General features: G+C 45.2%; 1 pseudogene; it reads right to left on the reverse strand.

The window, feature by feature from the left end:
• Nucleotides 1-3,848: 3,848 nt before the first annotated feature.
• On the reverse strand, nucleotides 3,849-4,444 carry LOC139274585 (proteasome subunit alpha type-4 pseudogene; annotated as a pseudogene).
• Nucleotides 4,445-13,481: the final 9,037 nt, after the last annotated feature.

Here is a 13,481-nt window from a genome sequence, read left to right on the forward strand (position 1 = left end):
AACCAAGGGTCTTATAATCACTAAATTTGATTAGATTATCAATTATCTCCCCTTTTCTATCTTAAATATATTTATATCTTTTTTGTTCCTTTCTAAAGTCATATTCACCATGTTAGTCTCCCTGGTAATTACCGAGGCAAAGTTATTTAATATTTCTGCAATTTTGTCGTCATTACCTGTGAGGTTATCATGTGTATCTCTTCGTGACCCTATCCCTATCTTGATTTTTCTTTTCTCATTTATGCGCCTGTAGAAATCTTGTAAAATACCTTTCTCTCAAGTGATCATTCCTAATATTCACTAACTCCAGTAGTTATCTGTGTCTCAGTGCACCCCATTTAACATCCTTATGCTCTTTTATAGATCCATTCACAGCCGTGCCCCACCATACTTTGCAACTTTCTTCACCCCCTTCATCCCAGCTTCCTGCCCAACTGACCTTTGACTCTAGGCTTTCATACACCTCCCCTGGCATTCCTCACTTAGTAGCAGAGCTTTCAGCCCCATCCTTTAGATTACCTCTCCCTTGAACTTCTTAGCTTTGCCTCCATTTAAAAAAACCTCCTCCAAACCGACCTACTTTGACTCTGCCTTCAGCCAACTTTGCTAAATTATTTACCAATTCTTTACTGCTCTTGACTGTTTCTCTCCAATCGATATATTATTACATTAAAGATGCATCAATTCAAATTGTTTAAATTTAGTTCTGAAATATATTGCATATTAAATAGACATAGGGTTATCCAAACTGACTCTGCTTAGAAATAACATCTATTGGGAATACTCAGCAGGTCAGGCAGCACCTGTGAAGAGAGAAACAGAGTTAACGTTTCAGGTCAATGATCCTTTGTCAGAAATGGAAAAAGTTAACGCTTTAACAATTTAAAGGCAAGTTCAGAGCCAGGGAAGTGGGAGAGAGTAGGAGAAGGAAGGAAAGAACAAAGGCGATGGTCTGTGAAAGGGTCGAAGGCAGGAGTGATTAAATGACAAAAAGGATGATGGTGCAAGGCAAATAGAGGTGATAATGGGACAAGTAGAGAATAAAAAGTTGAGTGCAGGGGAGGTGTGGGTTGTTACAGCAGAACCCTTGCCAGCCCCTGACTCTTCCTACTTTGATTTGCAGAGCAATGCTTGTCAATACTCACTCATCTTCTACATGTCGGGTAGATTGAATTGGCTTCACTGCAACTCAAACCTGGAAGCACAGAGGCATAAACATGTTGCATTGCAGTAAAATTGCATTAACATGCTAATTTTGAATTAGAGGCAATTTATCATGTTCTTGCTTATAAGTGAATCTGAAAAACAATTTATTGATTGTATGGTTAGCTATTTATAGTGGCACTATGTCTACTTGAGGACAATAATTGAACCCAAAACCAATGCAGTGAAAAATTGTTTAATGTAAAATGTCTGTACATAGCAGTTTTATGTGCTGAATGGCGTTATTCATTTACAATCTCAGATTGCTCTGCATGTTACCTAGAGGTTATCTGTATCAATACTTATAGGCTTGATCTCATCCAGTACATTTCTGTTCATTATCCACTGGTACAAGTGTGCTGATAATAGGATCAATATTTATGGTAAAAGTTTAAAAATTCCTGGGAAGTCAGGACTATAGTGTTCAAGGCTGCCAAACAGGCGTGAATCCAAGTCTGACTTTATATATTACATAGAATATTCAGCACAGAATCAGACCATTCGGCCCAACTAGTCCATGTCAGTCTCCTCCCATCTTTCCTCATCTAACTCTATTAGCAACTCTCTCTATTCCCTTCTCCCTTGTATGTTTATCTGGAGTGCCTTTAATGCATGTATACTATTGGACTCTACTCCCTCTGGTAGCGAGTTCCACATTCTCACCACTCTCTGGGGAAAGATGTTGGGGAGGAATTAGCCGCCTTTGCACCTCCCATTAGTGTCTCCAGGGGGATGATTACTGGGCGCTAACGGCTTACCGACTGGGCGCAGTGAAATTACCGATCGCGCTAAACCTCACCGCCACGATCTCCTGCGCCCCAGAGATTGTGATGTCATCCAGTGCGCAGCGCCTCATTATAGCCCCGGATGTAAAATTCACTTCCGCCCCCTGCAGCATCGCCGGGCGTCAACAACGGCCGGCCGCTTGGGGAGTGGTAATTAAAGGTGGTGGTGGTCAGGTAGGTCAAAATGTTATTCTCACACCTGTGTGCTGTGTTTTTGAAATTTTCCCATCCCGCAATTGAACGGCCTTGCACTCTCTTAAGGTGCTTGGAGCTGCTCTTCGTGGATCGCAGGTTCCGTCGCCCAGCATTCCCGGCCGTTTCCTTGAAATCACCTCAGCATTGGCCCTTCCCTTTAAGAGAGGGATGGAGCCTGTGACTCCACTTCCCTCCTGGCGCGCTAAACCGGAAGTTTGCACCTGATTAAATTGTGTAGCGCCCAGCGATACTTTTGCGCTCCTGCAAGAGTTATCACCCAAAACAGGTTGCTACAAAGTTTCTAACCCCTTGTATTGGTAGTGCGATCGAAGATGCAGAATGAATGAACGACAGGTTTTGTATATAATTTTTGTTTTACTTATCATACATTTAATAGGGAATGTCAGCGTGGAGGGGGGGAAATACTTTTTGAAAATAATTTCAGATGAGTATTTTATGCTCATTGAGTTGAAGAGTGTTGATTTCTGCAAAGCATAACTATCAGCTGTGTTAATTAGGTGCTAGGTATGGCATGTACATACCAATCAGGATCTAGCTTTTGAAAATTTTAACTCATTTGTCTTGTTGAATAGAATTTAGCAGTGATTGGCTTTAAACTATGAAAAAGGATATCTCTCCTGATCAGTTTGTGCACAGGATACCTTGTTCAGAATACAGTGTTAATGAGTGCATTCAACAAGGATCTGGTCTCGGCTGCCAGTTCAGTGAAATACATTGGGCACTGCCCTTCAAATGGGGCGTAAGAAGGGTCAAATGACTTAGAATTATAGTTACATGGACAGTCTCCCTTAAATGAGTTCCACTTGTCATCGTATGCGACATTGTGAGCATTAACTTTTTTTTGAATATACAGACATGAACATAAGTAATAAGAGCAGGAGTAGGCCATTCGGCTCCTCGAGTTTGCTCCCCCATTCAATAAGATCATGGCTGATCTTCCACCTCAACTTCACTTTTCTGTCCTATCGCCCCATACACCTTGATTCCCTTAGAATCCAAGGGCCCAAGTTTTGGCTCGAGTTGCTCCTATTTTTTTGGAGCAACTAGTTTAGTAGGGAGTATCTTAGAAATCGCAATTCCTGGCATTTAGTTTGCTCCAGTTCTGGTTAGTTAGAATTGTTTCGTTTTAGTACAGTTTTTTTTTCAAAAGAGGGCGTTACCAGCCACTTACGCCTGTTTTGCAAGTTTAGGCAGCAAAAAATTACTCTAAACTAACTTAGAACGGAGTAAGTGTTGATTTTTGTACGCTCAGAAAAACCTTGCCTACACTTTATAAATTAGGCGCAGGTAGCAAGAGATGAGGGGGGGGGAAGGGAAGTTAGGGGATTAAACACTTTACTTTTACCAATAAAGAGCCATCATCAATAATAAATGATAAATAAATCAATAAATCAACCAATAAATCAATCCAAAAAAAAATAATAATAAAAAAATCAATCAATATATAAAAAATTAGAAGTTTCTACTCACCTACTGCAGCACCGGGAGCCCTCCAACAGCATGCTGAAGAGCTGGTTGGGCGGGCCCTGCCGACGAGATGCTGCTTGGCGGGAAGTGTACAAGAAGGCTGGATGGTATCTGGTACGGCCAACTCTATAAATTGAGAACCTGCAGTCAACTAGATTTTCAATGATTCATTTGCAGCTCTATTTGTCCTTCTCTTTTTGTTCCTTCTCCTTTTTCTCACGTTCAGATTTCGCTTCTTCTGCCTCGTGTCGCTTAATCAAAACCTCCACTTCCTCCTGCTTCAGCACCTTGTGCGTTTTCCCGTTTTCTCTGGTTAGCGTTGCAATTTCCATCTTTTCGACCGATAGTTTGCTGACGTCCATAGTCTTATTCAACACTTTAACTGCCAATGCAAGTGCTGACTGCAAAGTTATATCTCCTTCTTTGAAGTCTTGTTTCAGTATAGATACTGTTGCGGCGTTGTTATTCCCAACGCAGGTGGCCTTTCACTCTCCGTAGTTTCCACTGGGTTCACTCTGATACAACTGGTAGCCATAGTGTTTATCCCATCCCATGTAGAGTAGCGAAACACCAAAAGGACGCTTTCCTCCGAACTGTGTGTAAGCCTGCTTGATATCACAGAGTCTTGTGACCAACTGCTCACATGGGATTGGCTCCTGCAGGCCACTCGGCCCGGGATAGGGGGCGACATCCCTTCGGCCAGGGATAGGGTCGCCCAGAGACAGGACGCGCTGGGAGGGCCAGGAGCTACCGCGCACGCACGCAGCCTCCATTGCGCACACGTGCAGCTGCCGGCACTCTTTTTGGCCCAGGGCTGTAGCTCCGCCGCCCAGCAGCTCCTGCTGCACCGCGTTGAGCTGCAAACGGCCCACAGATATCGGAGAATCGTGAGGTAAGTATTTGGTGCTCTTTCAGTTCTAGAAATTAGGCGGGCCTTTCGGATCGTTCGACCGGCGATCCGAAACTTGGGCTCCAAAAATCTATCGATCTCAACCTTGAATATATTCAACAATCCACAGCCTTCTAGGGTAGAGGATTCCAAAGATTCACCACCCTCTGAGTGAAGATATTTCTCCTCATCTCAGTCCTAAATCGTCAATCCCTTATCCAGAGTCTTGCTCCAGACTCTACAGTCAGGAGAAGCAGTCTCTCAGCATCTACCCTGTTAAGCCCTCTAAGAATTTTATACATTTCAATGAAACAACGTCTCATTCTTTTGAACTCCAGAGAATATAGGCCCATTATACTCGATTCATTAATGTGTTCATTATTTTAGACCTTGCTTTCTTCACTGTTTCACTTTCAGACTGGTATAATCACCCTCTGCGATTCAGCCCTTCGAGCCATGACATTTATTGTGCTAAATGTGTGATATTTGTTTTTTTAGGCAGCATCAGGATTAATCACTTTTCAAATTGAAGATTAGCATCAGAGCAAGGTTCCATAAATCTTTTTATTTTTGCTTCTTAAATTTAAATAAATTAAATAATGTTCAATAAATTATAATGCTGGACAAGCCACACAATGGTCGTGCATTGAAATTCTATTGAGGATAATCTTGAAATTGAATTCAATCATTTATGCACCAGAAACCTGTTGGATTGTTGTAAAAACCCAACTGATTCACTAATATCCATTAGATAAGGAAACCTGTCACCCTTACCTGGTCTGGCTAGCATGTGACTCTAGTCCTACACTATGTGTTGAATCTTAGAGGGTGAAATTGCCCCTTTTTATAGCTCTGTTAGCACCTCCTGAGCGTGCCAATGGGGCGCAATTGAGTTTTTGCCCGTGGAGGGGGGGTGCTACCACCTCCTGGGAAATTGACCCGGAGGTTTGGAGGGTGCTGTTCTGGCAGCGCTGCGCCGCGCAATTAGCAGCCTGGGCTGGCGCGCAACCGGCGATGACATTGTGCCCCGTGCCAAACCTTTAACGCCCTGCAGGAGAAATTACCCAATGGGCCGCAAGGCTGGTGCGGGCAGACTTCCGCTGCCGGGGCGCCCTTTAAAGAGGAGACCTTTTTGTGCCCCATGCTGCCATCTTTACTTGTTGGCTGACTCTTGGGTCGGCCCAACAATGGCAGACCTTGCGCCATTGTGCAGCCCGGCATTCCGTTTTGGGTGCCGGGATATTGATCCGGTCAATCGCATCCCTGCCGGCCCAGTGGCGACCACCAAAGGACCTGCAGAGTGTGCAGCAGCCCACCCCTTTAATGGAAGGGGAGAGGCATTGTAGCGTGTCAGCGCCTCGCAACCGCCCCGTGAGCGCCCCTCCAAAGAAGCAGCGTTCCAGAGACAGCGTTCCACTTCCTTTGAGGGATGGGCGGCCCAATTCCACATCGGGCCGAGACTTCCGGGCTGGGCGCAGGAAGTCCCAGCCACGGAAAGTTACTGTCCCCAATTGGGGCGAAGGGCAATTTCTAGCCCTTCATGTCCTCTTGTTGATAACGGTTCAAAGAAGGTCTACGACCACTTTCTGAGGACAACTTAAGGATGGGCAATAAATGTGGTCTCTTCAGTATCGACCATCTCTCCCTCTCCTGAGAACAAATAAAGAGTACAAATAATCACTCTATTCTTCTGACACCATTCAATCAGACGCAAACTTCCGGTTGGGGGAGTGGTGGGGGGGAAGAAGAGAGCTTCTGCCATTTCTTCCTTGTAGCAGAATACCTGGCTGAGAATTTGCTGGGAAAATTATTCTGTGTTTAATGGCCTCGCTGTAATTAATGTTTAATTAACCCAACAACTTGTGGCAAGGGAGAGATACGCGTGTGTTGCGAATTGCCATAAGTTACTGGACGATTTCCGCAGCTCCGTCGTTCGCCATGTGAAAACGGCAGTTCAACTTCCTCATGAGATTCATGAAATTATTACATTTGAGGATTAATTACCAATTAAACTTACCACAGAAAGTTAAGGCTGGTATTTAACAATGTAAGGTCACTTTTAATGACGAGATTTGTGTTCCTGCAATGTTACTCGACCACGGAGGTCCGGAAAGGGAACAATTGAAACTGTAGAGTCTCACTCCAGCAGGTTGCAAATTGTTCTTAAAAGAATTTAAAATTAAAAATGTATGTATTTTTTCTTGCTTTTCCTTTCTGTCTCACTCTTTCTCTCAATCATAGGGCCTGAATTTGTGGTTGGAGGCTTCCCATGGATGAATGCCTCCGAATCGCAAGAAAAATACGAACCCACCTGATGGTCCCGGAGCTTCGAACACTCTGATTCCTGGGCCTGTAGACAGTCGTATGTGTAAAGGCTCACGTATCCCAGGAGTGCACACCGTCAAGCTGAAACTTGATAGATCACAAGTTCCGGGTTTTTGCACACACGCAGCGTTTTGCGGAATCCCAGAACTTGTGGGGCATTTACGGCGCAAACAGGATCATGGGCCCTGGGAAATCCAAGCCATTTGGCTCATCGTGCCTGTGTGGCTCTTTGAAAGCTATCCAATTAGTCCCACTCCCTGCTCTTTCCCCATGGTCCTGTAAATTGTTCTCCTTTGAGTATTTATTCAATTCTCTTTTGAAAGCTTCTATTAAATCTGCTTCTTCCACCCTTTCAGTCAGTGCATTCCAGATCACAACATATCACTGCATATATATTTTTTAAAGCTGCCTCATATCTTTCGCTCTATTTCTCTTTCTGTACCTGATTTGACACTATTTCCATCTTTGTCGTTCCTTTCTTTATCCTTAAATCGCATTGATTAAGGTGATAGACTATTGGCCCCATTGTTGACCAAGGTCCCAGATGCCCCGTTATCAGCTCGTACTTCCAGCTATTTGCAGCTCAAAATTTTTCGCGCGTATGGCTGCGGAAAAAAATCTAACAAACTAGGTGCACGACAAGATGCCCCCTACTCCAGCAAACTCGAGGCCATTCTGTGTAGTCTAGTTTAGGAGTTTACTATAAACAATGAACAGCTGAAATCCGCCTTGTGTTGGTGTTTAGGCCAAGATTTTGAAGACATTAACTCGTCTTTTTGAGATCATAGTTAAAAGGTTGTTACCTCTAGAAATATATTTATGTGCAATGACAGTCAGAAAATAATCAACTTTTGCCACAGTGAAGTTTTTATTTTAAAAAAATAGAGCAAAGTGATCTTAATGGGAATGAAGATAAATTCTCAAATGTTGATTCTGCTTACCATAATGATTTTACCTAGCACTGTTGCATGTCCTCAGAGTATGAATGTCATCTTCTCATCTATTTTATATAAGCCTACCAGTACTTGTTCTATTTTTTTTCTTTGCTGGTCCTTTTGCATCTTGCTTAGAGATAGATAGTGAGTCACTATAATCTTGTGAATGGTATTCCCAGAAATCTTCATTGTTTTTTTTGTATGTGTTCAGATATAAGTATATTTGGCAGTGTCTCATAGCTTCTTGCATTCTGAAGCATTTGTTCCAACCTAGAACCTCTTCAAGTTTCTTTTGTTAGTCTCGGCCTCTTTTTGGGCTCAATTTTCCCCAGTTATCTGCGCCGTTTTTTTTGGAGCGCGCCACTTTTTTTGGCCTAAATTAAAATATTCAAGTTTCCTCAAAGTTTCTGCGCCAGTGTAACTCAGTTAGTTACAACTTTTTTAGGTTAGTATTTTTTGGCTTCATGGGGGCGTAACCCGATTTCTGCGTCAGTTTTTCAGATTTATGCAAGTTTGGCCAACTTACATTTTTCCTAGGACGGCGTGTATGACCACTCCCAAAAAACCTTCTGGGCACTTAAGAAAAACCAGTGCACAATAAAAAATCGGCGCAGAAAGATGCCATTGATTTTATGCAAAGTTTTGGAGGGGGTCAAGAAGGCAAAGACTATGCATCATGAAGCTTAATTTTTTCAAACTCAAAATGGAGAAAATGGAAGTCGAATGCAATTCTTTAATTTTGGATTTTTTTCAAATGTCGCGCCACCACCAAACATCTCCTCACCGGGCTCGAGGGTCAGAGCGTCGGCCGGTAGAATTGCTCCCTCACCCGGACACAGGGGCTCGGCTTCAAAAGAAATCCGGTGGTGGGGGTGGGGGAAGTGGAAGCCGAACTGAAGTCATGAGAAGCCTTACACTATGCAGCAGCATCCAAAGAAGCCGAGGGAGGGTGGGGGGATAAGGTGGGTGTTTGCCGAGCCCCTGTTGCTGGGTAAGGGAGCGATTCTGCTGGCTGACCCTCAAGCCCAGTGAAGAGAAGTTCGGTTGGTGGTGGGGTGGTACTTTTTAAAAAAAATCTAAAAATAAAGAATTGCCCCTCATTCAATGCCTAGCTTCCCGTTCTAAGCAAGCCTATTGCACATGCACAGACCAGGGTGTGGTCCATACTACGGCGACGACCTTGGGGAGAGAGAGAGGAGAGAAGCTTTATCTCCTTGTCCCGCTTTTTTAAGCTTCTTGCAAAGGTACTGTTACACTCATAATAAATGGTGAGACTGAGTACTGTGTGTAATGAGCAAGTGTGACCTTAGCTCCTTTACTAAGGTTCCAGAGTGCAGGTACCTCGTGGGTGGCCTGCTTATATACTGTGCTCCCAAGGGATGCTGGGATCCCTTGGGGCTCCAACAGGTGGGCCCTCTGGTGGTCAGGTGTAATGCAAGTTACAAAAGGTTAAATACATAACATCACTCTCCCGTGAAGTCAACAATACACTTGTTTAGAAGGTTAGACGATCTGGGGCTTTGCGCTCCCTTGTCGATTGTCTCGGTACAAATGCTGGTGTGGGTGGGTTGGTCAGTTCTTCACTGGGCTGTTGGGCAGCCGGCCTTGCCGGGCTGCTGGGGATGATGAGTTCAGTTTCGTGGTCAACTATGATGTCAATTGCCACTTGTGTCTGTATTGGAAGGTCAAAATTGGTGGTGTCCTCTTTGGATTGTTCGTAACGGTTGGTGAACCGCATTTGATTTGGTCCAAATGTTTTCTGTGCGTTTGTCAATTGGTCAGTTTGACCTGAAACACCCTTCTCCCCTCTTTGGCTGTAACCATGCCAGCGAGTCATTTGGGACCATGTCCATAATTGAGCACAAACACAGGATCATTGATCTCAATATCTCGTGACAAATATGCGCGGTCATGGTACATTCTTTGTTGATGCCGCTTGCCCTCAACGTGATCATGGAGATCAAGGTAGACAAGAGAGAGCCTTGTTTTAAGCACCCTTTTCATGAGCAACTCAGCTGAGGGAATTCCGGTGAGTGAGTGAGTGGGGTCTGGTGCGGTAGCTGAGCAGCACTCGGGATAGCCGAGCCTGCAGGGAGCCTTCCGACACACGTTTCAATCTTTGCTTGTTGGTCTGAACTACCCGTTCTGCCTGGCCGTTGGATGCGGGCTTGAACGGGGCAGATGTGACATGTTTGATCCCGTTGCAGGTCATAAATTCCTTGAATTCAGCACTGGTGAAGCACGGCCCATTGTCGCTGACTAGGACATCAGGCAAGCCGTGCGTGGCAAACATGACTCGTAGGCTTTCAATGGTGGCCGTGGATGTGCTTACAGACATTATTGCACATTCAATCCATTTTAAATAAGCGTCCATGACAACCAAAAACATTTTGCCTAGGAGTGGGCCCACATAATCTACATGGATCCTCGACCACGGTTTGGATGGCCACGACCACAAACTTAGTGGTGCCTCTCTGGGTGTGTTGCTCAACTGAGAGCAAGTGTTGCACTGGCACACGCATAACTCTAAATCTGAGTCGATGCCAGGCCACCACATGAGAGATCTGGTGATGGCTTTCATCATTACGATGCCTGGGTGGGTGTTGTGCAGTTCGCAAATAAATGTCGCTCTGCCTTTCTTGGGCAAGACCACGCGATTGCCCCACAAAAGACAGTCCGCCTACAGGGACAACTCGTCTTTGCATCTGTGGAACGGCTTAATCGCTTCCTGCCTCTCCACTGGGACACTGGACCAGCTCCCATGGAGAACACAGTTTTTTTTATCAAGGACAGAAAAGGATCCTGGCTGGGCCAGGTCCTGAACTGGCGGGCCGTAACGGGGGACTTCTCGTTCTCAAATGCCTCCATGACCATGAGCAAGTCCGCTGGCTGTGCCATTTCCACCCCGGTGGTGGGCAATGGTAGCCGACTGAGAGCATCTGCGCAGTTCTCTGTACCCGGTCTGTGGCGGATTACATAGTTGTATGCCGACAGTGGGAGCGCCCATCTTTGGATGTGGGCAGAGGCCTTGGTATTAATCCTTTGCTCTCAGAGAACAGCGATATGAGCGGCTTGTGGTCAGTTTCAAGCTCAAATTTGTACAATTTCATTATGGGGGCAATATTGACAATGCCATACCTCGTGCAAGCCTTCTGCAAGATGGTGCTATGGAGGAGACGATTGATTCAATGTCATCCCATGAGGAACCTTGGAGCACGTAGAATGATGGGCAGGAAGTGTTACCCACATCAGGTATATTGATACAGGCATTCATACCTGCACCCGAGTGATGCAGACAGTGTGAGAACGCTGCGTTTCCGCAAAGAAGTTGTAACCGAGATGTGTGAGTTAGTAAAAGCAGACCTGCTCCCTAGAAGCGTCAGGAGGACTGCTTTGTCAGTTGAAGTGAAGGTTACAGTTGCACTTTTATTCTATGCATCTGGATCATTCCAGGCCACAACGGGGGATGTGTGCCCCATTTCTCAACATGCAACACATATCTGCATTCAGCAGGTGACTGCTGCACTATATGCTCAGAGGAATGACTATATAAAGTTCCCCATGACTGCCCAGGCAATGCATGAAAGGCCTGTGGGCTTCTTCAGGATTGCTTGTTTCCCAAAGGTACAATGCTGCATTGATTGTACCCACATTGCCTTGCGAGTAACTTTGGAGGATTCCGAGATGTACAGGAACAGAAAAGACTTCCACTCCATTAATGTGCAGTGTTGTGTACGCATAAATAACTGACAAACTGAGCCAGCAGTAATATAACTTAACTTAACTGTGCTTTTATAAAACTCAAAATGGAGTCTCAAAATTCCGCCCAATTATGAGCTCAGCGGGTGTCTTCACCGTTAGCGAGTGCTTTGTCGAACGGTTTGTGGGGAGAATGGTTTGAACCACTTCGTTGAATGTTTGCTCTGCTGCTGATTGGCTTTCAAACCCTCTTTGATGACACGGTTAAATTGCTCAACACCTCCGTTACTTTGATGATTGTACCGAGCAGTAAGGCAATGCTCAATAGCATGACGAGTGAGGAATCCGTGAACTGGTCCAACACTAACTGTGGTCTATTGTCAGTGATTATGACTTCTGGGAGACCCCACTTTGTGAACATATGCTGCAGAATAGTGATGATCGTTGATGAGGTCACTGAACGTGTTGTAGCATTTTCTGGCCATTTTGAATGCAGGTCATGTACTACAACAAGGAAACGCCGGTGCTGTGGAGCTGCTTCAACTGGACTGTAGATATCCAACTGCAGTTGTTGCCATGGTTTTTGTGCCATGGAATGGGCTTCATTGCCGTTGGTCAGATGTTTGTGGCCTTTTCGCTCAGACTGCATGCTTCGCAGTGTGAGACGAACTTCTCGATGCGAGTGTCAATCCCAGGCCACCATACTGAATTGCGACATCTCTACTTCATGTGGACAATGCCAGGATGTCCATCATGTGCCAATGAGAGAACGCTCTGTTGAAGCGACTTGGGAATTACTGCTCTGTCACCATGAACTAGGCAGCCACCGTTCCAAATGGAAAATTCATCGCAAAGTCTGTGGAATGTTTTCAGCTCTTCCGGAATTTGCTTAGGCCACTCAGTCTGGAGGAAGTGGCTCACGTGCTGGAGCATAGCATCACTCTGTGATTTGGTTTTGAGTTCATCGCAGGAGACAAGGTTTCTGATGGACAGAGTGATGATCGATGTGACATATGTGTCATCATCTGTGAATAATTCAGCACCAGAGTCCTGACAGCTCAGGTGTCGAACAGCTGAGCATGTCAGCTACGTGGTTGCGACTGCCAGCGATGTACTGAACATCAAAGTTATACTGATGAGGCGATCTGACCATCGACTGATTTGTAGTGGCCTGTGCCCAGATCAAGTTGTAGCGAGTAGCGTAGTTAGCGCTTGGTGATCCGTATGGAGGGTAAATTTCCTGCCATAGAGGTAGATGTGCCAGTATTCATGTGCGTAGATGCAAGCGAGTGCTTCGCGTTCCCCTGTAGAGTATTTGCGTTCTGCAGGTGCAAGCGTGCGAGAGGCGAAGTCGACTGGGCGTTCCAGACCATCAATCCTTTGCGAGAGTACAGCACCCATGGCGGTGCCTCATGTATCTGTGGCTTTCGGATCGAAGTGCGCGAGGATAGGAGGGGCTGTGATTTTTTTCCATAAGCATGTTGAATGCCTGAGCCTGGGAATCTGTCCATTCCCAAGGGATGTCCTTGCGTAGCAACTTGCAAAGTGCTTCGGCAACGTGCGCTTGGTGTGGGACAAACTTCAGATAGAAGTTGCAAGTGTGGAGGAATGATGAAAGTTCTTTGACGTTGGTAGTCTCCTGCATTTGCTGGATCACGTCAATGTTGTCAAGCGTTAGCTTGACTCCTTGAGCTGTGACTCTGTAGCCCAGAAAGTTTATTTCTCCAGCAGCGAATGTACACTTATCGGCATTACGTGTAATGTTATGTGTAGCAAGTCTAGCCATAATTGCGTGAAGTCGCTGGTCATGTTCTTCCATTGTCCATCCATGGACGATGATATCATCAAGCAGATTGAGGGCTCCCTCTATGCCTGCTACCATAGTAATGACAATATTCTGAACTGCACTTGGAGCAGAAGATAGTCTGTAGGGCATGCGCCGATACTGAAACATGTCATGAA

This window comes from Pristiophorus japonicus, chromosome 10 (assembly GCF_044704955.1).
Source record: "Pristiophorus japonicus isolate sPriJap1 chromosome 10, sPriJap1.hap1, whole genome shotgun sequence".
Classification (NCBI taxonomy): domain Eukaryota; kingdom Metazoa; phylum Chordata; class Chondrichthyes; family Pristiophoridae; genus Pristiophorus; species Pristiophorus japonicus.